This window comes from Macaca thibetana, chromosome 15 (assembly GCF_024542745.1).
Source record: "Macaca thibetana thibetana isolate TM-01 chromosome 15, ASM2454274v1, whole genome shotgun sequence".
Lineage (NCBI taxonomy): Eukaryota > Metazoa > Chordata > Mammalia > Primates > Cercopithecidae > Macaca > Macaca thibetana.
In genome coordinates, this window is record NC_065592.1 from 105,345,043 (window position 1) to 105,371,005 (window position 25,963).

Here is a 25,963-nt window from a genome sequence, read left to right on the forward strand (position 1 = left end):
TATAGCCTTTGTCTTACTCAACCAGATATCTCTCAAGAAATTGACAGACAATCCAGACCCTCGAACCTTGGATTCGTTGACGGCCCAACCGCATGCTGCCAAATGTTGTCACAAGAGGGGTGCCGCCGCTTCTAAATCTGTACGAGAATCAGAGGTTAGCATAATATCACTAATTATGACATTTGCCATTTCCAGGTGGCTAAATCCATGGCAATGAGACCATGACATATGGTGGGGCTATGCATATAGCCCTGTGGCAACATTGTGAAAATCGATTGTCGCCCTTTCCCTGTAAAGGCAAACTGTTCCTGACTCTCTGGAGCAATGTCAGTTGAGAAGAATGCATTGGCCAAGGCCACCACATAGTGGAATTCCATTGTCAAGCAGACTATCAAATCCATGATAGACGATACAGCTGCATGTAAAGGGCGTGTTACTTTATTTAGTTCTGGATAATTCACCATCATTCACCAAATTCCGTCAGGCTTTCTGATTGGTGATACCAGAGAACCAACCACAGGGGCTGTGGGTGCCATGCCCTATCTGCACCTCCTCTAACTTCTTAATAGTCCCAGTTATCTCTGTATGCCTACCTGGCAAGCGGTATTGATGGACAGAAGTAACCCGTCAGGGTTGTGGCAGGACCTGGGGCCGATGATCCATATATCCGCACAGTACTGGCTTAACCACACGTACTTGGAGTTTGAATTCTCCAGCTGTGGTTTGTAAAGCCAAGCCATGTAGAATATCCATGTTCCCCAGAATCTATTCAGGTTTGGGAGAGATGTACACAGTGTACAAGCGGGAAGCCAAGCAGCTTATGCCAAGGTGCAAAGATACAGATTTTACTTTCACTGACCAGCTTCCATAGTTGTCTACATAGGCAGCCTTGCCTGGAAACTTATCCAGGTTCCCATGGATGAGGCTACAATCTGTCCTGATGCCTACCAGCGCCACCACCCGCTGTACATTGGTGGGGGACCAGTGGATTACCAATTCCACATGTGACCTCTGGTTGTCCGGTGTACCCCCAAGTTGGGCACCTTGGCCAGTTCGCTAATCAAACACAAAAGGCTGTACACCTCAGCCCGTCTGCAAGTAGTCCTTGAGCTGGAGCGTCTGGGAGCAGCCTTGTCCTTCTCCCTCTTGGGCATTTTCTGGAATTGGTGCTCCCGGGACAGTTGCCTCCACAAAGTTAACAGCACTTCAGTGGGTTGCTTATCAATTTTCTCTCAGTCAGCCCTAGCCAAAATTAAATCAGTCCACATCTGCTTGAGGGTCACTCATTGGGACCCCTTTTTGTCTTGTGAGGTATCCCCTGCAGAAGGGGTACCTTCCCCTTTTTTATGGTGTGGATTCCCGGGTCTCGCCGACAGTCCTCTGCTTCCCTGAGGGACATCATGGCAGTAGTCACCTCATATGTACGGTGCCCCACATACGGAATGAGGACAGTGGCGAGGGAGCCAAAGGCCCTGAGGGGCGCAGAGCCCAATACGAGGTCCCTCATGTGGGAGAAAAAGCGTTCATCACCTGGTCCTTGGATATGCAGATGGAACAGAGCCTGCCGTATACCCAACTCCCCAATTACTTGCACTAAATCTGTATACGAGTGCCATTTACTCACAGTTTCTGGTATTTCTCCAGCATCGTTCCATACCGTTTGTATGGCCACCATCAGCCATTCAATTAGGGTGCGGTTGCCTTGCCCCAGTGCTAACCGCCTGCTCACCTGCAATCGCTAACGGAGGGAGGGATGAGTCGTGATGGAGGCCAACCTTTCCATTTCAGAGGTGGAGCAGACGATAGGCTCGGCTCCCTCATCCCAAAGCCATCCAGGTGGGTAGAGGTTCCCCCGAGTGCTGTCGACACTGCTTACCTAATTCCCGCAACTCAGTTGGCCTATAGGCACTGTATGACGTCTGCTCCATCATAGTAGGGGGTCCCTGAGCCCACCCCTGGGGCCCTAACGGCTGTTCATGCTGTATTTTCTGACGGACCACTGGGTGAGCCCACAAAACAGATTCTTCCTCCTCGGTATCAGACGGAGCAGGGGTCTCTGACCACGATGGTGGGCCCAGGCCTGCACTAACCGCAGGCCCTAATTCTGGTTCCAAGCTGTGTAGCTGGACCTCCAGGCACTCTGCTTGCACCTGGAGGTTCCTTACCTGCACTGCATCCTGCAGGGACTGAGCGTGCACTTCCCATAGCGCAGTAAAAAATGCCCATCCAACTGTGCTGGCAAAGGCACGCTCCTTCTCGGGGCTCTGTGCTTCCAGGTGCATCCGCAGCCTACGCTTGCATTTATCCATGAAGCCATCAGTTCTAAGGCTTTTCTTTTTTGGAAAGATTTTAAATTACCAATTTATTCTCCTTATTAGCTATAGGTCTATTTAGAGTTTCTATTTCTTCAGGATTTGTCTTGGTAGGTTTTGTGTTTCTTGATGTTTATTTCCTTTAGGTTATCTAATTTGTTGGCGTAACTTGTTCATAGTATCCTCTTATAATCCTGTTTATTTCTCCAAAGTCAATATTAATGACCCGCTTTAATTTGTGATTTTAAAAATTTAAATCTTCTCTCATTTTTTTCTTAGCCCATCCAGTTAACAGGTTGTCAATTTTGTTGAACTTTTCAAAGAACAAATTTTTATTTTCATTGATTTTCTTTATTGTTTTTCTATTCTCTATTTTATTGATCTCTGCTCTAAGCTTTATCATATTCTTTCTTCTGCTAGCTTTGGATTTGGTTTGTTCTTCTGTTTCTAGTTCCTTAAGTTGTAAAGCTACACTTTTTATTTGAGATCTTTCCTTTTTCATTTTTGAAATGGAGTCTCACTCTGTCGCCAGGCTGGAGAGTAATGGCATGATCTCGGCTCACTGCAACCTCTGCCTCCTGGGTTCAAGCGATTCTCCTGCCTCAGCCTCTCAAGAAACTGAGACTAAAGGTGTGCCACCACACCCAGCTAATTTTTGTATTTTTAGTGTAGACGGGGTTTCACCATGTTGGCCAGGATGGTCTTGATCTCCTGACCTCATGATCCGCCCGCCTCGGCCTCCCGAAGTGCTGGGATTGCAGGCGTGAGCCACCACGCCCAGCCTGATCTTTCCTTTTTATTTTCCTCTCAGAACTTCTGTCCCATATGTTTTGGCATGTTGTAATTTCATTTTCATTCATCTGGAAGTCTTTTCTAATTTACTTTCTAATATATTCTTTGATCCACTGGTTGTTTAAGATTGTATTGTTTAATTTCCACAAATTTGTCAAGTTTTTAGTTTTACTTCTGTTATTGATTTCTAACTTCATCCCATTTTTGCCAGAGAGGATATTTTGTAGGAGCTCTAACTTTTTAAGTCTACTGAGACTTAATTTTTGATTAACTTATGGTATATCCTGGTAAACGGCCCATGTGTACTTAGAAGAATATGTATGCTGCCGCTGTTGGGTAAAGCATTTTGTGTCTATTAGATATAGTCGGTTTATTATGTTGTATCCTACTATTATTATAGAACTACTTTTATTTCAATTTTGTCAGTTTTTGTTTCATATATTTTGATGGTCTGTCAGTAGGTGTATAAATGTTTAAAATTTTTAAACTTCTTGCTGTATTTAACCCTTTATTAATATATAAAATCTTACTTTGTCTTTTCGAAATAGCTTTTATTTAAAATCTATTTTGTCTGATATTAGTAAAGTTACCTTTGTTCTATTTGGTTATTATTTGCATAGAATATCTTTTTCTGTCTTTTAACTTTCTATCTCTTTGTGTCTTTGGATCTAAAGTGAGTGTTCTATAGAAGCACATAGATGATCATGTGTTTTTAACCATTCTGCTAATTTTGCCTTTCCATCAAACAGGTTAATCCATTTACACAAAAAGTAATCATTGATAATGGGCTGGGTGTGGTGGCTCATACCTGTAATCCCAGCACTTTGGGAGGCCATGGCAGGTGGAATGCTTGAGACCAAGAGTTTGAGACCAGCCTGGCCAACGATGGTGAAACCCCATCTCTACAAAACATACAAAAATTAGCCGAGAGTGGTGGCTAGCACCTGTAGTCACAGCTACTCAGGAGACTGAGAATTGCTTAAACTCAGGAGGCAGAGATTGCAGTGAGCCAAGATCATGCCACTGCATTCCAGCCTGGGCAACAGAGTGAGTCTCTGTCTCAAAAAAAAAAAAAAAAGTAATCACTGATAAGGAGGGATTTACTTCTGTCATTTCGTTATATAGTTTCTGTGTACCTAATATTCTTTAATGTCCCTCATCTTCTGCATTACTGTCTTATTTTGTGTTGAGTTTTTATAGTAAAATGTTTAAATTCATTTCTCATTTCCTTTTGTATACAGCAATACTCACTTATTCGTAGTTTTGCTTTCCATGGTTTTAGTGACCTACAGTACAGTACAATAAGATATTTTGAGAGAAAGGGAGAGCCCACATTCACATAACTTTTATTACAGTATGTCATGATAATCATTCTATTTTATTATTAGTTATTGTTGTTAAACTTTTACTGTGACTACTTTATAAATTAAACTCCATCATAGGCATTTATATATAGGAAAAAACATGGTATTTATAGGGTTCAGTACTATCTGCAGCTTCACGCACCCACTGTGGATCTTGGAACATATGCTCCACAGATAAAGGGGGACTACTATGTATTCCATATCTATTTTTTGTGGTTACCATGGGGATTACTTTTAACACCCAAAAGTTATAACACACTAATTCGAATTTATACCAGCTTAATCTCAATGACATACAAAAACTACTCCTTTATAGCTCCTTTTCCCTCCTTACAGTTGTCGATATTACAAAATTACATGTTTATATCTTTTGTGACCAGAAACATAAACTAATAACTCTTATAAGTACATTGGTCTCTTACATTTGTAGACAAGAACATCTGGAGTTACACACTAAAATTACAATAATACAACTTTTTAGACTGATGATTGTTTTTAAATGTATTCTAAAATGTATTGGTTTAAAAGTATTCATATCTTAAATAGTGTAGAAAACATAAATTGGAGGTACAAACATTATTATTGTTACAATAGTGCTAACTTTTATAATTACCTATGTGTTTTTCTCATAGATAAGTATTTCTTCACATGATTTCAAGTTTCTGTCTAGTGTCCCTTCATTTCATCCTTCAGGACTCCCTTGAGCATTTCTTGAAGGGCAGGTCTAGTGGTAACAAACTCCCTCAGCTGTTGTTTATCTGGGAATTTAATTTTTCCCTCACTTTTGAAGGAGAGTTTTGCTGGATATAGAATTCTGTATTGACAGGTTTTTTTTCTTTTAGCACTTTTAATATATTGGCCCACTTCCTTCTGGCCTCCAAAATTTCTGATTAGAAATCTGATGATCATCTTATTGAGAATCACTTTTATGTGATGAGTCCGTCTCTTTTGCTGCTTTCAAGATGTTTCTGTCTGTTGAAAGTTTGATTATAATGTGTCTCAGTGTGAGTCTCTTTGAATTTATCTTACTTAAAGTTTATTGAGCTGCTTAGATGTTTATATGTGTGTCTTACATCAAATTTGGGAATTATTTCTTTGAATACTCTCTCTGCCCTTTTTTCCCTCTCCTCTCCATCTGGAACTTTGACAATGGATATGGGTCCACTTGATGGTGTCCCACAGATTCCTTAGGCTCTGTTCACTTAAAATTCATTTTCATTTATTTATTAGGCCATTCTTACATTGTCATAAAGAAATACCTGACTGGGTAATTTATAAGAAAAGAGGTTTAATTGCCTCACAGTTCTGGAGGCTATACAGGAAGCACAGTAGCATCTGCTTCTGGGGATGCCTTTAGAAGTTTATAATCATGGTGGAAGGGCAAGTGGGAGCTTGTATGTCATATGTATTAGTCCGTTTTAATACTGCTGATAAAGACATGCCTGAGATTGGGCAATTTACAAAAGAAAGAGGTTTATTGGACTTACAGTTCCACATGGCTGAGGAAGCTTCACAATCATGGCAGAAGGCAAGGAAGAGCAAGTCATATCTTATGTGGATGGCAGCAGGCAAAGAGAGGGCTTGTGCAGAGAAACTCCATTTTAAAAATCATCACAAGGTGTGGTGGAGGTTGCAGCACACCAAGATTGTGCCATTACACTCCAGCCTGAGTGACAGAGCATGACCCAATATCAAAAAAATAAAATAAAATAATAAAAACCATCATATCTCGTGAGACCTGTTCACTATCACAAGAACAGCATGGGAAAGACCTGCCCCCATGATTCAGTCATCTCCCAGCGGGTCCCTCCCACAGCACGTGGGAATTATGGGAGCTATATGATGAGATTTGGGTGGGGACACAGAGCCAAACCATATCATTCCACCCCTGGCCCCTTCCAAATCTCCTATCTTCACATTTCAAAACCAATCATGCCTTCCCAACAGTCCCCCAAAGTCTTAACTCATTTCAGCATTAACTTAAAAGTCCACAGTCCAGAGTTTCATCCAAGACAAGGCAAGTCCCTTCTGCCTATGGGCCAGTAAAATCAAATGCAAGTTACTTACTTCCTAGATAAAAAGTGGTTACAGGCATTGGGTAAATACAGCCATTCCAAATGGGAGAAATTGGCCAAAACAAAGGGGCTACAGGCCCCGTGCAAGTCTGAAATCCAGCAGGGCAGTCAAATCTTAAAACTCCAAAATTATTTCCTTTGACTCCATGTCTCAATCCAGATCACGCTGATGCAAGAGGTGGGTTCCCATGGTCTTAGGCAGCTCTGCCCCTGTGGCTTTGCAGGGTACAGCCTCCTTCCCGCCTGCTTTCTTTCTTTCTTTCTTTTTTTTTCAGACGGAGTTTTGTTCTTATTGCCCAGGCTAGAGTGCAATGGCACAATCTCAGCTCACTGCAATCTCTGCCTCCTGGGTTCAAGCAATTCTCCTGCTTCAGCCTCCCAAGTAGCTGGGATTATAGGCATGTGCCACCATGCCCAGCTAATTTTGTATTTTTAGTAGAGATGGGGTTTCACCATGTTGGTCAGGCTGGTCTTGAACTCCTGACCTCAAGCGATCTACCCGCCTTGGCCTCCCAAAGTGCTGGGATTACAGGCATGAGCCACCATGCCCCAGCCTACCCACCTGCTTTCACAGGCTGGTATTGAGTGTGTGCAGCTTTTCCAGGCACATGGCACAAGCTGTCAGTGGACCTATCATTCTAGGGTCTGGAGGATAGTGGCCTTCTTCTCATAGCTCCACTAGGCAGTGCTCCAGCAGGGACTCTGTGTGGGGGCTCTGACCCCGTATTTCCCTTCTGCACTACCCTAGCAGAGGTTCTCCATGAGAGCCCTACCCCTGCAGCAAACTTCTGCTTGGACACCCAGGTGTTTACATACATCCTCTGAGATCTAGGTGGAGGTTTCCAAACCCCAATTCTTGACTTCTTTGCATTAGCAGGCTTAACACCATGTGGAAGCTGCCAATGCTTGCACCCTCTGAAGCCACAGCTCTACCTTGGCCCCTTTCAGCCATAGTTAGAGCAGCTGGGATGGAGGGAAACAAGATTTAATGGCTCTCCTACTGGCTTTCGAACTTGCATGGGGCCTGTAGCCCCTTCTTTTTGCTGATCTCTCCCTTTTGGAATGGGAGTGTTTACCCAATACCTATAACTCTGTTGTATCCGGGAAGTAACTAATATGTTTTTGATTTTACAGCTTCATGGGTGGAAGGGACTTGCCTTGTCTCAAATGAAACTTTAGACTTTTGAGTTAATGCTGGAATGAGTTAAGACTTTGGGAGACTACTGGGAAGGCAGGATCGTATTTTGAAATATAAGAAAGACATGAGATTCGGGAGGGGTCGGGGCTGGAATGATATAGTTTGGATATGTGTCCCCACTCAAATCTCATATTGAAGTGTAATCCCCAATGTTGGAGTTGGGGCCTGGCAGGAGGTAATTTGATCATGGGAGTGGATTTCTCATGAGTGGTTTAGCACTATCTTTTTGGTGCTGTTCTCATGATATTGAGTTCTCATGAGATCTGGCTGTTTGAAAGTGTGCCACCTTTCTCGACTCTCCCATGTCTTGCTCCTGCTTTTGTCATATGATGATATGGTTTGACTGTGTCCCCACCCAAATCTCATCTTGAATTGTAACTCCCACAATTCCCACGTGTTGTGGGAAGAACCTGGTGGGAAGTAATTGAATCATGGGGGCAGGTCTTTCCCGTGCTGTTTTCCTCATAGTGAATAAGTCTCGCGAGATTTGATGGTTTTAAAAACAGGAGTTTCCCTGCACAGCTCTCTCTTCTCTTGTCTTCCACCATGTGAGATGTGCGTTTCACCTTCCACCATGATTGTGAGGCCTTCCCAGTCACATGGAACTGTAAGTCCATTAATCCTCTTTCTTTCATAAATTGCCCAGTCTCAGGTATATTTTTATCAGCAATGTGAAAATGGACTAATACAGTAAATTGGCATGAGTAGAGTGGGGTGCTGCTGAAAAGATACCCAAAAATGTGGAAGCAACTTTGGAACTGGGTAACAGGCAGAGGTTGGAGCAATTAGGAGGGCTCAGAGGAAGACAGGAAAATGTGGGAAACTTTGGAACTTCCTAGAAACTTATTGAATGGCTTTGCCCAAAATGTGGATAGAGGTATGGACAATAAAATCCAGGTTGAGGTGGTCTCAGATGGAGATGTGGAACTTGTTGGGAACTGGAGAAAAGGTGACTCTTGTTATGTTTTAGCAAAGAGATTGTTGGCATTTTGCCCCTGTCCTAGAGATCTATGGAACTTTGAACTTGAGAGAGATGATTTAGGGTATCTGATGAAAGAAATTTCTAAGCAGCAAAACACTCAAGATGTGACCTGGGTGCTGTTAAATACATTCAGTTTTATAAGGGAAGCAGAGTATAAAAGTTTGGAAAATTTGCAGCTTGACAATGGAATTTTTAAAATCCCATTTTCTGAGGAGAAATTTAAGCCAGCTGCAGAAATTTGCATAAGCAATGAAGAGCTGAATGTTAATCCCTAAGACAATGGGGAAAGTATCTCCAGGGCATGTCAGTGGTCTTCACAGCAGCCCCTCCCATCACAGGCCCTGAGGCCTAGAAGGAAAAAATGGTTTCATGGGCTGGGTCCAGGGTCCCCATGCTGTGTGCAGCCTAGGAATTTGGTTTCCTGTGTCCCAGCTGCTCTAACCATGGCTGAAAGGGGCCAAGGTAGAGCTCAGGCTGTGGCTTCAGAGGGTGCAAGCATTGGCAGCTTCCACATGGCGTTGAGCCTGCTAATGCAAAGAAGTCAAGAATTGGGGTTTGGGAACCTCCGCCTAGATTTCAGAGGATGTATATATGTCACACTGGTGTGAGAGGTAGGCTCCTGAGGCTTTGGGCAGCTCCATTCCCATGGCTGCTTTCACAAGCAGATGTTGAGTGTCTTTGACTTTTCCAGGCACAAGGTGCAAGCTATTGGTGGATCTACCATTCTGTGATCTGGAGGATGGTGGCCTTCTTTTCACAGCTCCACCAGGCAGTGCCCTAGTGGGGACTCTGTGTGGGAGCTACAACCCCATATTTCCCCTCTGCACTGCCCTAGTAGAGGTTTTCCATAAGGGCTCTGACTCTGCAGCAGGCTTCTGCCTGGACACCCAGGCTTTTCCATACATTCTCTGAAACCTAGGCAGAGTCTCCCAAGCCTCATTTACTCTTGCACTCTCTGCACCCCCAGGCTTAACACCACATGGGACTTGCCAAGAGTTATGACTTGAATCCTCTGGAGCTGCAGCCCAAGCTGTACCTGAGCTCCTCTGAGCAGAGGCTAGGGTCTGATGGCTGGGATGCAGGGAGCAGAGCCTTGGGGCTGTGCAGGGAAGTGGGACCCTGGGCCTGGTCCATGAAACAATTCTTCCCTCCTAGGTCTTAGGCCTACTAATGGGAGGGGTTGCCATACAGTTTTCTGAAATGCCTTTGAAGCCTTTTTCCTATGTCTTGGCTATCAGCACTTGGCTTCTTTTTAGTTATGCAAATTTATCTAACAAGTGGTTGCTCCACAGCCTGCTTGAATTGCTGTCCCCAAAATGCCTTTTCTTTCTTTGCCACATAGCCAGGCTGCAAATTTTCCAAACTTTTACACTCTGCTTCCCCTTTAAATATAAATTCCAGTTTTAAGTTATTTCTTTACTCCCACATATAAGCATAGGCTGTTAGAAGCAGCCAGGCTATATCTTGAATGCTTTGCTGCTTAGAAATATCTTCTGCCAGATACCCTAGGTCATCAATCTCAAGTCCAAACTTCCACATATCCTTAGGGCATGGAGACAATCCAGCCAAGCTCTTTGCTAAGGCATAACACACATGATCTTTGCTACAGTTCCCAATAAGTTCCTCGTTTCCATCTAAAAACCTTCTCAACCTGGCCTCCACTGTCCATATCACTATCAGCATGTTTGTTATAACAGTTTAACCGGTCTGTAGGAAGTTCCAAACTTTCCTTCATCTTCCTGTCTTCTTCTGAGCCCTCCAAACTCTTCCAACCTCAGCCTGTTACCCAATTCCAAAGCTGCTTCCACATTTTCAGGTATCTTTATAGTAATACTTCACTCCTGGTACTAATTTTCTGTATTAGGCCATTCTTGCATTGCTATAAAGAAATACCCGAGACTGGGTAATTTATAAGAAGAAAGGTTTAATTGTCTTACAGTTCTGCAGGCTATACAGGAGGCATGGAAGCATCTGCTTCTGGGGAGGCCTCTGGAGGCTTACAATCGTGATGGAAGGCCAAGTGGAAGCTTGCATGTCACATGGTGAAAGCAGAAGCAAGAAAAGAGAGAGCAGGGAGGTGCCACAATTTCAAATAACCAGATCTCATGAGAATTCATTCACTGTCATAAGGCTAACACCAAAGGGTTGGTGCTAAGCCACTCATGAGAAATCCAACCCCATGATCCAATCACCCCACACTGGGGTCCATCTCTAACATGGGGGATTACAATTCAACACGATATTTGGGCAGGAGCACATATCCAAATGATATCATTTTCTGTTTCTCAGACTTAATGATTTTCATTGGCCTGTCTTCAAGTTTACTAATTCTTTCTTCTACCTACTCGAATCTGCGTTTGAATCACTCTAGTAAATTTTTAATTTCTTTTTTGTACTTTTTAGCTTCAGAATTTCTTTTTGGTTTCTTTTTAGGACTTCTGTCTTTTAACTGATATTTCCATTGTGTTCATGTATTGTTTTCTGGACTTTCTTCACATCTTCCTTTAGTTCTTTGAGCATCTGTAAGACTATTATTTTTCAGTTTTGTCCAGTTGGCCTGTCAGATCTGTCATCTGGCCTTCTTCAGGAATAGTTCTTGTTGATTTATTTTTTCCCTTTGAATAGGGTATACTTTCCTGTTTTTTTATATGCCTTGTGACTTTTTTGTTGAAAATTTGACATTTGAATTTACTAATGTGATAACTCTGGAAAGCATATTTATTCCACTCCTCAGGATTTGCTGGGTTTTGCTTTTATTTAAATTTTTTTCTTTTCTTTTCTTCTTCTTCTTTTTTTTTTTTTTTTTGTAGATAGGGTCTTACTCTGTTGCCCAGGCTGGAGTGCAGTGGTGTGATCACAGCTCAATGAAACCTCAACCTCCTGGGCTCAAGGACTTCTCCTGCCTCAGCCTCTCAAGTAGCTGGGGCTACAGGTACACACCACCATGCCTGGCTAATTTTTGTATTTTTTGTAGAGACAGGGTTTGCAATATTGTCCAGGCTGGTCTCGAACTCCTGGGATCAAGTGATCCACCTGCTTTGGCTTCCTAAATTGCTGGGATTACAGGCATGAGCCACCGGGTCCAGCTCTGTTTTTGCTTTCTTAGCTGTGTAGGCTATCTCTGTGCCAAGGATCAGTCTGAGGTGTAAACTTAAGCTCTTCTCAGGTTCTCTCTGTGCCTGCACCTTTGCCTAGGCATGTGCAGTCGCTTTCTAATTTTCCCTGTATATGCCATTGTTTTTTAGTGCCCTAGTCTTTAATGTCTGGTTCCCAAAAGGGGAAAGAAAAAAGAAAAATGAAGGGGGTGGGGGAAAAGAAAAGATACTTAGTCTTTTAGGTATCCTGGTGATCATTTTAGCTGGAGTGGGGAGGCTTGTACCAATACATAGAACTGCAACCACAAAGACCTCCAGGCCCTTTGCACCTCTCTGATCAGAAGGAGCAGTCAGCAATCAGAGCACGGATCCTTGATACTTGGAGGACAGAGGGCTTTTTCTCACCTTGGCTTCCACCAGCTGTGTGCAAGCCACTCCAGGAACACAGGTAGAGCTGCCTGCCAGGGGTTAAGGATGGAGAATGGGTAGCTGCTACCATGCTAAAAGCTGAAGTTAACTGCAATTTACATCCAAGCCTTCCCTTGGAAGTTCCAAGCCATTAATAGACTCAGAGTTCCAAGATTGTCTGTCATCAAGCAAACTCTGTCAGTTCATCTACTTTCTGCGTAGAGAGAGATCCCCGATGTTTGCCACTCTGCCATCTCCCGAGAATATTCTGGGTCTCCTTCACTTTTGAAGAATAATTTTGCAAGCTACAGAATTCTAGGTTGGTGGATATTTTTCTCTCAACACTTTAAATAATTCACTTCACTCTTCTTGCTTGGATGGTTTGTGAAGAAAAATGAGATGTAAATGAGATGTTTCTCTACACGTAAGCTTCCCCTGCAGTTTCTTTCATGATTTTTCCTGTATTTTTGGCAGTTTGACTATGAGATGCCTAGGTGTAGGTGAAAGACACATGTCTCTTCACTATCAGTCTAAAGGTGATGCCCCACTGCAGAATTCCTCAGCTTTACTTTGCATCAGAATCATGAGAAGAACTTGCAAAAAATACAGATGTCTAGGCCCCACCTAAGATCAACTGAATCAGAGACATCCAGGGGGGGCCCTAGATGTGGATGTTTCCTATTGTACTGTCTTCCGCGTTGTCTTCTCAGTAGTTCTTTTCTTGGCATCACAACTTCCTATTTTTATAGTGTACCTGGAGGTTCAGTGTTTTATCTCACCATAAAAAAGTCCTTAAATTAGAGTCTAATATAAGGATCATCTGTTTATGATTCACATAGATACTGCATCACATGAACATTGCACAAGAATGGGCTCTTGGGAGAAGATTTTCAGGTGCAGTCTCTTCCGGTTCCACGATAAATTGTAGGGACCTTACTTTAATAAAAAGAAGGCTCCAAGTAATGCTTATTTTGCACATCATTCAGATTTTATTAGAAACTGCTCAAACCTCAAATGGTTACCTTTGCTCTTCAAGGAGGTAGAATGATTGATATGGTTTGGCTTTGTCTCCACCCAAATCTCACCGTGAATTATAGCTCCCGCGATTCCCACGTGTCGTGGGAGGAACCCTGTGGGAGGTAATTGGATCATGGAGGTGCATCTTTCCCATGCTGTTCTCATGACAGTGAGTAAGTCTCACGAGATCTGATGGATGTATAAAGAGGAGTTCCACTGCACAAGTTCTCTCTTGCCCACCACCACATAAAAAGTCCCTTTGCTCTTCCTTCGTCTTCTGCCATGATTGTGAGGCCTCCCCAGCCATGTGGAACTGTGAGTCCATTAAACCTCCTTTTCTTTATAAATTACCCAGTCTCGAGTATGTCTTTATTAGCAACAGGAGAATGGACTAATACAATGATCTCAACTAAAAAGATGATTAAAAAAGAAAGGTGATGACACTACAATAGTTATATTTAAATAGTTATATTTAAAAACATATGTAGTTTTTTGACTAACTCAGCTAAGCCATCATTTTGTGACCTTATAATTGATCATCCTAACTGGAAAATGTTGAGTGAGAAGGGCAGGGCAACTCCTAATAACACAGCAGACACAGGCACCACGCAGGGCAACACCCAATGGCCCTTCATAACCTGGAGCCAGGGAGCCGGCATGGGCAGGGACTGCTGCACGTTCACCACACTCAGGCCACGTGCCGGCCTCAGGCTTGACAAGCTCAGGCCTTTGGTCAGAGGTCCCATGGCTGCGTGGAGGTGCATGGGAGGGGCAGGAGGGAAGTGGTTCCCAGGAAGAGGCACGGCTCCAGGAGAAACTGCTCCATGGAAAGTCAAGCTGGTTTGCACGAAGATGGTGGTGGAACAGAGGAGAGAAGGGAGGGCATTTGAAGGTAGGATCTGTGGGACACAAGATGGATGGGATGTAAAGGGTGAGGAGAAGCACAAGTCAGGAAGGATCTGGGGTCCGGGCTGAGCAGCGAGTGGGCCGGGGGCATTCGAGAGTGCAGCTGGCAACAGCGCCCCTGCAGAGCTGGACACAGGCTCTGCCACATGATGCTGCCCTCCCTGCCTGATGCGGGGCCCCAGCAAACCAACTGCACCAACTTGCCACCCGCACTCCCATCCAGGATGTTTGTGACCTTGTGTCTCAGCCTGTGGTGAACCTTCTGCCAGCCTGCCAGCCCTTTCATTTCACCCCACTTCTACCCAAGAAGCATCTCCATGTCTGATCCCAGTAAGGGCATGACATATGACCATGCAGGGTCTCAGGTCCCACCTAAGGAATGGGAGTCTGCACTGCAACAAGACCTCCAAGTGATTCCCAGGTACCGTGAAGTTTTCAGAGCCTTGTAAATATCTCCTACCCATCCTGAAATATTCAGCTCAGGGCCACCTCCTCCAGGAAGCCCTCCCTGACCATCCTCACCTCCCAGGCCATGACAGGGACAGTGAGAGAGCGGGTGTTGAGGCAACCCTGACTGTTCCATTACATTCTTGAGCATTTCCAGCTCATGAGTCTTTCTCTTCCACTGGCCAGGAGCTCTGGGGGCTAAACTTCTCTGTACCCACACCTCCAGAGAGGTGTAAATGCTTCATACTTGGGAGGCCTCGCCATGCCCTCAAGCCCTTCTTGCACCTGCCCTTGGGGTCCCTGTTGTGAGCTCAGCTGAGAGGCAAGGCCACCTGGTCATGAGGGCCGGCAGGTATTGTAGACACCAAACAGAAGTGCAAGACGGATGTACCTTCCCACGCTCTTCCCTGGGGGACCCGCTTCACTGGGCTCTGCAGCAGGACCTGTCCTTGGGTCCCACAGAGACTTCCCTGGGGGCAGTTCCCTTAATTAGATCATTAGGAAACCTCTCATTGTCGTCCCTCACTCCTCCTCCCTGCCCCACAACCGCCCACAGCCAGCCCAGTCTATTCTTCCTTCTCCATCCCTGACGACCACCCAGGGCAGCCCCAGAGCTCCCAGGAGACCCTGTGAGGACCCTCACCAAATCCCAGCCCCACCCTGCACCCTCCCTGGGGTTATCAGGCAGCACTGAGGTCCCCACCTGTGCACCTGGCCCTGCCCACCGTCCTCTCCATCTTTCTCCCCCATCTTTCTCCAATTCCCCCGGGACAGCCTCTGAACCCTCAGGGCCTTGATCCTGCTTTGCTGCCAGGAATATTCCCCTGGACCTTTCTGGCTGCCTCCTGCCCTATTCAGATCTCAGCTGAGTCACCTCCCAGTGTGCTCCCTCCCCGTTAGCCCTCGGCCCTATCACAGGTGTCTACAGAGCTCCTGTTACCATCTCATGTATACTGGGCCCTGACGTCTGCCTGCCCACCATGAGGACGTGAGCTCCATGGTCCTCAGGCCTCCTGGGGCTGTTTTGCCATCCCGCCTCCCAGGTGCCTGCATCAGTGCTGAAGACATTGCAGCTCACGGATATAGACTGACTGCATAGACGCCAGTGAATACAGGGGCACCCACGCTTCTGCTCTGTGGAGCTGCACGTGCTGCCCAGGCTTCCTGTGCGCCTGTCCCTGTTCCTGCCTGCTCTGCTCCAGGAGGCTGACTTGTCTGCTCTGCAAGGCCCAGGCTCCCCGGGTGCTGGTGCCTGCTGCAAAATAAGAAGCAATGGTGGCAAAATGTCCACCTCCCTAAATTAACTGTAAAGGCTAGAACCAAAATACTCAAAATATGATGAACTTTGAATGGTCTTGTTTATGACTCTATTTGGGCATTGTTTTCAAACCAAAGTTGATTCCAGCCAATTTACTGTACTATTTTCTAACGAGAGCTCATAGATTAGAAATGGTCTTTGTTTTAAACCTTCCCTTCTCTCTATGTGTTTGGTCAAGGGTGGCGCATAGGGCCACAGGACTGAAGGGTCTCCGCAGAGGTGTTACCTGACAGACCTGGATTTCAAGTGTAACAACTCAGGAGAAATTGATTTGAACAGGGTCCTACACTGCCAAGAGTTTTCCTTGGATCCAGTGTGTCACCATCCAATCCGAGCATCCTGGATGGGGTGACTCCACTCTGTGGACACACAGTGACCTAGGCCCCTTCCCTTGTGTGGCACAGACATCTGCAGCTCAGGCTCCCTAGGTGCACCTTCAGTTCTCACCTCTTCAATTCTCCTAGTCCTCTTCAGAAATCCACCTTTGCAGAGGGTGGCAGGTCATTTTTTGGCCCCAGCATATTACCTTATAAAGCCATACCTCCTTTTATTGCACTTAGCATGATTGTGCTTTGCAGATACTGTGATTTTTACAAATTGAAAAATTTTGGCAACACTACATCGAGCACGTCTACCAGGGTCATTTTTCCAACAGCATTGCCTACTTCATGTCTCTGTTACATTTTGGCATTTTTTACAGTATTTCAAACTTTCACTATTACTGTATGTATTATGGTGATCTGTGATTAGTGATCTTTGGTGTCACTACAGTAATTGTCTTAGGTTTAGGCAGCTATGGGAATTTCTTAAAACACCACAGCAGTGAAGTCTGCCACATTGATTGACACTTCCTTTCATGAAAGATTTCTCTGTAGCATAATACATATAGTAATAGTGGAAGTTTGAAATACTGTAAAAATTGCCAAATTTTTACAGTTAATGTGGTGTATCACATTTATTGATTTGCATACATTTAAACATCATTGCCTCTGAAGGATGAATCCCACTTGATCATGTTGTGTGATCCTTTAAATTTAATGTTGAATTATGTTTGCTAGTGTATTGCTGAGGATTTTTGCATCTATATTAATCAGGAATAAGGTCTATAATTTTCTTGTCTTCTGATGTCCTGGTATGGCTTTTGTACCAGGGTGTCTTAGTTTGTTCTGCATTGCTATAAAGGAATACTTGAGGCTGAGTAATTTATAAAGAAAAGAAGTTTATTTGGCTTACAGTTCTACAGGTTATACAAGAAGCATGGCGCCAGCATCTGCTTCTGGTGAGGGCTTCAAGAAGCTTCCACTCATTGTAGAAGGTGTTGGGGAGCCAGCATGTCACATGGCAAGAGAGGGTGCAAGAGAGAAAGGGAAGAAGATGCCAGGCTTTTTTTAGCAATAAGATCTTGTGGGAACTACTAGAGTGAGAACTCACTCGTTACCGCAAGGAGCATACCAAGGTGATCATGAGGGACCTGTGCTTATAACCCAAAGATCTCTCACTGGGCCCCAACTCCAACATTGGGGATCAAATTTCAACATGAGATTTGGAGGGGACAAATATCCAAAGGATATTACAGGGTAACACTGGCCTCATAAAATGAGTTTGGAAGTGTTCCCTCCTCTACAATTTTTTGGAAGAGATTGAGATGGATTGGTATTCTTCTTCAAATGTCTGGCAGAATTTATCCATGAAGCCATCTAGACATTGACTTTTCTTTGTTCGGAGAGTTTTGGTTATGATTTCAATATCCTTAAAAGTGGTCTTTCAGATGTTTCACTTCTTCAAGATTCAGTCCTGGTGTGTTGTGTGTTTCTAGTAATTTACACATTCCTTCTATGTTACCCAATATGTTGGTGTATAATTGTTCATAGTAGTCTCTTAGGATCCTTTGCATTTCTGTGGTGTCCATTTAATGGCTCCCATTTCCTTTCTTTCTTTATTTGAGTGTTCTCTCTGTTTTTCTTAATAGGTACAGCTAAAAGTTTGTCAATTTTGTTTATTTTTTCAAAAACACCAAGCTCTTGGTTTCATTGACTTTTACATCTTTTCAAGTCTGTCTTTAATTTCTTTCTCCTCTAGTTTTTATTCTTTCCTTTCTTCTGCTGACTTTTTGCTACTTCCTTAGGGTGAAAAGTTATACTATTTGAGATCTGTTGTGGTTTAAAAGCATCCCTCTGAAGTTCATTTGTTGGAAACATAATCTCCAATGCAACAATGTTTGGAAGTGGGATCTAGTGAGAAGTGACTGGGTCATAAGGGCGAAGTTTTTATGAATGGCTGATGTCATTATTGTGAGAGTGAGTGAGTTATCATGAGTACGTTGTTATAAAGCCAGTACAGCCCTGATGTCTCTCTCTGTCTCATGTGCTCTCTTGCTCTGCTGCCATGGGATAACACCACAAGCAGGCCCTCAGCAAATGCCAGCACCATGCTCTTGGACTTACCATTCTTCAGAACTGTGAGAAATACATTTCTTTTCTTTATGAATTACCCAGTCCGTAGTGTTCTGTTATAGACAAAGAAAATGGATTAACACAAGATCTTTCTTTAAATATGGGTGTTGGGCCGGGCGCGGTGGCTCAAGTCTGTAATCCCAGCACTTTGGGAGGCCAAGACGGGTGGATCACGAGGTCAGGAGATCGAGACCTGGCTAACACAGTGAAACCCCGTCTCTACTAAAAAATACGAAAAACTAGCTGGGCAAGGTGGCGGGCATCTGTAGTCCCAGCTACTCAGGAGGCTGAGGCAGGAGAATGGCATAAACCCGGGAGGCGGAGCTTGCAGTGAGCTGAGATCCGGCCACTGCACTCCAACCTGGGCAACAGAGCGAGACTCCGTCTCAAAAATAAATTAAAAAAAAAAATAATAATAATAAAATAAAATAAAATAAAATAAAATAAATATGGGTGTTTATCATTCTAAACTCACCTGTCAGAACTACTTTGATTGCAGCTCACAGGTTTCAGTATTTTGTGTTTACTTTTTTCTGTTTTGTTTTGTTGGCCTCAAAGGATTTGTGTTTCCTTTTTGATTGACCCATTGTCTGTTCAGTAGTGTGTTGTTTAATTTTCACATATTTGTGAATTTTCCAAAATTCCTTGTTGTTCTGGTTTCATACTGTTGTAATAGGGAAAGAGATGTGATGTAATTTCAGTCTTCTTAAATTTGTTTAGACATTTTTTGTGACCCAATGTATGCTCTATCCTGGAAAATGTTTCTTATGAGCTTGAGAAGAATGAATGTTCTGTTGCTTTTTGATGAAATGTTCTGCATATGTCTGTTAGGTCCGTTTGGTTAAATCACAGTTCAAGTCTAAAGTTTCCTTATTAATTTTCTGTCTAGATGATCTGTCCATTGTTGAATGTTGCATATTAAAGTTCCTTTCTATTATTGCATTATAGTATATCTCCCCCTTTATTTCTGTTAATATTTGCTTTGTATATTTAGATCATCCAATGTTGGGTGCATATATGTCTATAATTATTTAGATCCTCTTGATGAATCAGCCCTTTAATCAAGATACAATGACTTTATTTGTTTCACTTTAAAGTTTTTGATGTAAAGTCTATTTTGTCTGATATAAGTGTAGCTGCTCCTGCATTCGTTTGGTTTTCTTTTGGATGGAATAACTTTTTCCATCCCTTCAGTTTCAGTCTGTATGTCATTAAAGGTGAATTGAGTCACTCGTAGGCAGCATACAGTTGGATCTTGTTTTTAATCCATTCAGCCATTCTTTTTATTTAATCCATTTTCATTTAAAGTAATTATTGATACATAAGGATTTACTTTGTTATTTTCTGGTGGTTTCAGAGTATATTTGTTGCTTTCTTCCTCTCTTGCTGTCTTTCTTTGTGATTTTTTTCTCTTTTTTTTTTTTTTTTTTTTTTTTGAGATGGAGTCTGGCTCTGTCGCCCAGACTGGAGTGCAGTGGCCGGATCTCAGCTCACTGCAAGCTCCACCTCCCGGGTTTACGCCATTCTCCTGCCTCAGCCTCCGGAGTAGCTGGGACTACAGGCGCCCACCACCTCGCCCGGCTAGTTTTTTGTGTTTTTTTTTTTTTAGTAGAGACGGGGTTTCACCATGTTAGCCAGGATGGTCTCGATCTCCTGACCTAGTGATCCGCCTGTCTCAGCCTCCCAGAGTGCTGGGATTACAGGCTTGAGCCACTGCGCCTGGCCTTTTCTTTGTGATTTGATGATTTTCTGTAGAGACGTGCTTGATTCTTTTCTGGTTTTTGTGTTGACTATAGGTTTTTGCTTTGCAGCTACCATAAGTCTGATATGGTATAGTTACAATGGTTCATTTTAAGCTGATAACAACTTAACTTTGATCACATACAAAAACTCTACACTTTTATTTTTCCCTCACTTTATATGTTTTCTTTTTTTTTTTTTTTGAGACGGAGTCTCGCTCTGTAGCCCAGGCTGGAGTGCAGTGGCCGGATCTCAGCTCACTGCAAGCTCCGCCTCCCGGGTTCACGCCATTCTCCGGCCTCAGCCTCCCGAGTAGCTGGGACTACAGGCGCTGCCACCTCGCCCGGCTATTTTTTTTTGTATTTCTTAGTAGAGATGGGGTTTCACCGTGTTAGCCAGGATGGTCTCGATCTCCTGACCTCGTGATCTGCCCATCTCGGCCTCCCAAAGTGCTGGGATTACAGGCTTGAGCCACCACGCCCGGCCTACTTTATATGTTTTCAATGTCATAATATTTACCTTTTTAATATTGTGTATCTGTTAATAAATGATTATAGAATATTTATTTATTTATTTATTTAATTATTTATTTGCGATAGAGTCTTGCTTTGTCACCCAGGCTGGAGTACAATGGTGTGATCTCAGCTCACTGCAACCTCTGCCTCCCAGGTTCAAGTGATTCTCCTGCCTCAGCCTCCTGAGTAGCTGGGATTACAGGCACACGCCACCACAGCTGGCTAATTTTTATATTTTTAGTAGAGATGGAGTTTCACCATGTTGGTCAGGCTGGTCTTGAACTCCTGACCTCGTGATCTGCCCACCTCAGCCTCCCAAAGTGCTGAGATTACAGGCATGAGCCACCATGCTTGGCTAGCAATAATTATTTTTAATACTTTTGTCTTTAGCCTTTATGCTACAGTTAAAAGTGATTTACACAACACCTTTATGGTGTTAGAGTAATTTGAATTTGACTCTATGTTACTTTAACCACTGGGTTTTATACTTTTATATGATTTCATGTTACTAATCAGCAACCTTTCATTTCAGCTCGAAGAACTACCTTTAGCATTGCTGACCTTTAGATGGGGTTTTTGTGGGGACTTTTTTATTGATGCTGTTGTTGCTTTCTGTTTGTTTATTTATTTATTTTTTTTAACAGTTAGGCTCCTCTTCCATAGGGCTGCCATAGTTTGCTGGGGGTCTACTCCAGACTCTGGTCACCTCAGTCCCTTCCGCACCTGGAGGTGTCACCAGTGGAGACCGCAGAACAGCAAAGATGGCTGCCTGCTCCTTCCTCTGGGAGCTCCATTCCAGAAGGTCAGCGACGTTATGACGGTGGGACACCTGTATAAGGTGTCTGACGACCCCTGTTAGGGGGTCTCACCTAGTCAGGAGGCATGGGATCAGGCACCTACTTAAGGAAGCATTCTGACTGCCCCTTGGCAGAGGGGTGTGTGCTGCCCTGCGGGGAATCCCACTCGACCGGACTGCCTAGATTCCTGAGAGCCAACAGATGGAAAGACTAAGTCTGCTGATCTGTAGAGACTGTGCTGCCCTTTCCCCCAGGTGCTCTGTCCCAGGGAGATCAAAGTTCTGTCCATAAACCTCTGCTTGGAGTTGCTGAAATTCCTGCAGGGAGGCCCCACTCAGTGAGGAGAGATGGGTCAGGGTCCAGCCTAAAGAGGCAGTCTGGCTACGATTTGCCACGGCCGCTGTGGTGCACTGTGGGGAATTCCTCCTGGGTCCAACTGCGTAGTGTTCTCGGCTCCAGCAGGGGAAAAGCGACAGACTGGAGCTGCAGTTAAGCCTGTCGCCCCTCCCCCAGGAGCTCAGTCATCTTAGGCAGCAGGCAGCAGCAGTGATGATGGCTGCCCCTCTCCCCGGGAACTTGGTAGTCTTAGGCAGTCTCCAGCTCAGTGGCTGCTGAGAATCTGCACAGCTCTGTGCTTGGGATCCATGGCCATGATGGTATGGGCTTACAAGGGGGATCTCCTCATCCATGGGTTGCACAGATCTGCGGAAAAAGCGTGGTTTCCCGGGCGGGGTAGCACAGTCACTCACCACCTCCCTTGGCTGTGGGTGAGAGCTCCCCTTGCCCTGTGTGGCTCCCAGGAAGGCTATCACACCACCCTGTGTTCCTCACTCTCTGTAGGTCGCATCAACCCCCTAGTCATTCCCAACAAGAGAAACTGAAGACCTCAGTTGCTGGTGCTGGATTCACTCACCGTTTTTGTTCTTAGTGGGAACTTCTAACAGCAGCTGTTTTTAGTTGGCCATCTTGGCCCCTCCTGCCCACTTCCCTTTAGCATCTCTTGTAAGGCAAGTCTAGTGATGAATGCCCTCAGCTTTAATCTTTCTGGGAAAGTATCTTGCCTCCAATTTGAAGAACAGCTTTGCCAGGTAAAATATTCTTGGTTGACTTTTATTTTTTCTATCAACATTTAAAATATTTCATTCTACTCTCTCCAGGCCTACATGATTTCTGCTGAGATAGCCACTGATAGTCTTATGGGGATTCTCTTGTTTGTGATACATCACTTTTCTCTTGCTCCTTTCAAACTTTTTTCTTTGCCTTTAATTTTGATGGTTTAATTAAAACCTTTCTTAGTGGGCTGGTCTGATGGTAGCAAGTTATCTCAATTGATGGTTCACAGTCAGTTACAGATAGAACCCCTTATTCTACTGTTTTCCCCCTTCTCACTATGCACTTGGCTAGTCTTTTTTTTTTTTTTTTTTTTTTTTTTTTTTTTTTTTGAGATGGAGTTTCACCCTCATTGCGAAAGCTGGAGTGCAATGGCATGACCTTGGCTCACTGCAAACTCCACCTCCTGGGTTCAAGTGATTCTCCTGCCTCAGCCTCCAGAGTGACTGGGATTATAGGCACATGCCACCACACTCAGCTAATTTTTTGTATTTTTAGTAGAAACGGGGTTTCACCATGTTAGCCAGGCTGGTGTCGAATTCCTGACCTCAAGTGGTCCACCCGCCTCGGCCTCCCAAAGTGCTGGGATTACAGATGTGAGCCACCATGTCCGGCCCTGGCTAGCCTTAAAAATTGATTAATTGGCTGGGTGTGGTGGCTCACGCCTTTAATCCCAGCACTTTGGGAGGCTGAGGCAGGCAGACCACGAGGTAAAAAGATTGAGACCATCCTGGCCAACATGGTGAAACCTTGAATATACTAAAAATACAAAAATTAGCTGGGCGTGGTGGTGGGCACCTGTAGTCCCAGCTACTCGGGATGCTGAGGCAGGAGAATTGCTTGAACCTGGGAGGCAGAGGTTGCGGTGAGCTGAGATCACACCCCTGCACTCCAGCCTGGCAACAGAGCAAGACTCTGTCTAAAAAAAATTAATAAATAAAGTAAGCTTTTCCCCCTTTCTCTATCTCTTCTCCTGGGACTTCTGTGACATGTATTTTAGTTCTCTTCATGATGTCCAATAAATCCCATACACTTTCTTTACTCTTTTTCATTCTTTTTTCTTTTTTCTCCTCTGCCTAGATAATTTCAAATGGCCTGTCTTCAACTTCACAGGTACTTTCTTCAGCTTGAACAAGTTTACTCTTGATGTTCTCTATTGCATTTTCATTTTATTCATTGTATTCTTTAGCTTCAGAATTTCTGTTAATATTTTTTATGCTTTATGTCCCTTTGTTTACTTCTTGCTTTATTCATATATTTTTTATTGATTTTGTTGAGTTGTCTCTCTGTGTTCTCTTGTAGCTCACAGAGCTTCCTTAAAATAATTATTTTGAATAATTGGTCAATTTGTCATTTTCCATCTTTGGGGTCAGTACTGGAACCATATTAGTCTCTTTTGGTGATGTCATATTTGCATGATTCTTCATGTTCTTTGTAGCCTTGCTACAAATGTCTATGCATTTAAAGGCACAAACACATCTGTTTTACAGACTGGTTTGGGCAGATAAAGACCTCCTGGGTCTTTACATTGCTGGGTCCCTGGACTGATAGATAGGTCTGTCTCCAGGATCACAGATGAGCTGGGCTTGAGCGAGGTAATTTGGCTGTTTACAAATCCACAGCTGGGTCTGTTGTTGGCAGGCCTGTTACCATAGGTACAGATAGGCATGGTTCCTATCAGAGCTTCAGGTGGACAGGACTTCCTCTGGCATATCAGTCCAGTGGGGCTAGAGCCGTGTCATAGAGCCACTTCTGTGTCTGTAGTCAAAGCCATAGGCAGCAGGCCTGTTATCAGGGTGCAGACAGGTGTGGCTCTCACTGGGTCTCTGTGTGGGAAGAACAGCCTCCAGGACTGGAGCTGAGTCACAGGGCTGCTTCAGGGTCCACAGTTGGGCCGGAAAAGCAGGCCCACCACTTTTCAGGTGGCTGTGTCTCCTATCAGATCCCTGAGTGGACAGGACTGCCTCCAGACCACAGCAGAGACTGGTACTGAGTGTCAAAGCCACTACAGGGTTCATGACCAGGACTGACTTCAGTGTCCACAGCCAAAACTGAGGTTTTTGGTCCTGCTATTAGGGACACAAGTGGGTGTTACTTGGTCACTGGTCAGGCCGGACTGAGATCAGGGATGGATCTGGGTCACAGGGCCACTTACAGATCCACAGTTGGGTTCATGGCCAGCTGGCCTGTTACTGGGGACACGAATGGGCATGGCTCCTTCTGGTTCTCTTGGAAGATGGGATGGGCTGCAGGACCACAGCAAACTAGGGCTGACACAGAGTCCTTAGGGGGAGGGGGCTGCTTCGGTCTGCAGCTGGGACCATATACAGTGAACCAGCTCATGGAGTACAGGTTTGCCTTCTCAAAGGAGCTCTTCTGGGTCTTAGACTTCTCTGGAGTTTCACAGTCTCCTACCTGGATCTCAAAGCTCTCACAAAGGCCCTTTAATCTGTGGATGGCTGCCAGATGATTCTGTAGAGGAATGCAAACTGGGGGCCACCTATTCCACGATCTTGCTGATGTTTGAAGAAATTCTTTTAACAATTCTTGCAAGGTCTAACAGCAGCAAATTAATTTTTGTTTGTCTGAGAAGGACTTTATTTCTTCTTAACTTAAAAAAAATAGACTTTATTTTTAGGGCAGTTTTAAGTTTACAGCAAAATTAAGAGTAAGGTACAGAGATTTTCATCTATCCTCTGCACACGTGCACACTATCCCTGACCATCAACATTCTCCACCAGCATGGTACATTTGTTACAACCAATGAACCTACATTAACACATCACTGTCACTCAAAGTCCAGAGTTTACATTAGGATTTATTCTTGTTGTATATTCTATGGGTTTGGAGAAATGTATAATGACATGTATCCCTTATTACAGTGTCATGTGGAGTATTTTCTTTTTTTTTTTTTTTTTTTTTTTTTGACATGGAGTCTTGCTCTGTCGCCCAGGCTAGAGTGCAATGGCATGATCTCAGCTCACTGCAACCTCTGCTATCCAGGTTGCAGCAATTCTCCTGCCTCAGCATCCCCAGTAGCTGGGATTACAGGCACGCACTACCACGCTCAGCTAATTTTTGTATTTTCAGTAGAGACGGGGATTCACCATGTTGGCGAGGTTGGTCTCGAACTCCTGACCGCAAGTGATCCGCCTGCTTTGGCATTCCAAAGTGCTGGGATTACAGGCATAAGCCACTGTGCCTGGTCTATGTAGAGTATTTTCACTGCCTTAAAAATCTTCTGTACTCCAGTTCTTCATCCCTCTATCCCTCACCCAACCCGACAACTGCTGATCTTTTTATTGTCTGCATGGTTTTGCCTTTTCCAGAATATCACATGACTGAAATCATAGAGTACGCAGCTTTTTCAGATTGGCTTCATTTACTTAGTAACATGCATTTAAGGTAACTCTGTCTTTTCATGACTTGGTAGC

General features: G+C 44.1%; 1 protein-coding gene across 3 annotated transcripts in view; it reads right to left on the reverse strand.

The window, feature by feature from the left end:
- Positions 1-25,963, reverse strand: part of NINJ1 (ninjurin 1) — an 868,176-nt gene that overhangs the window by 269,805 nt on the left and 572,408 nt on the right. The window lies entirely within an intron of this gene.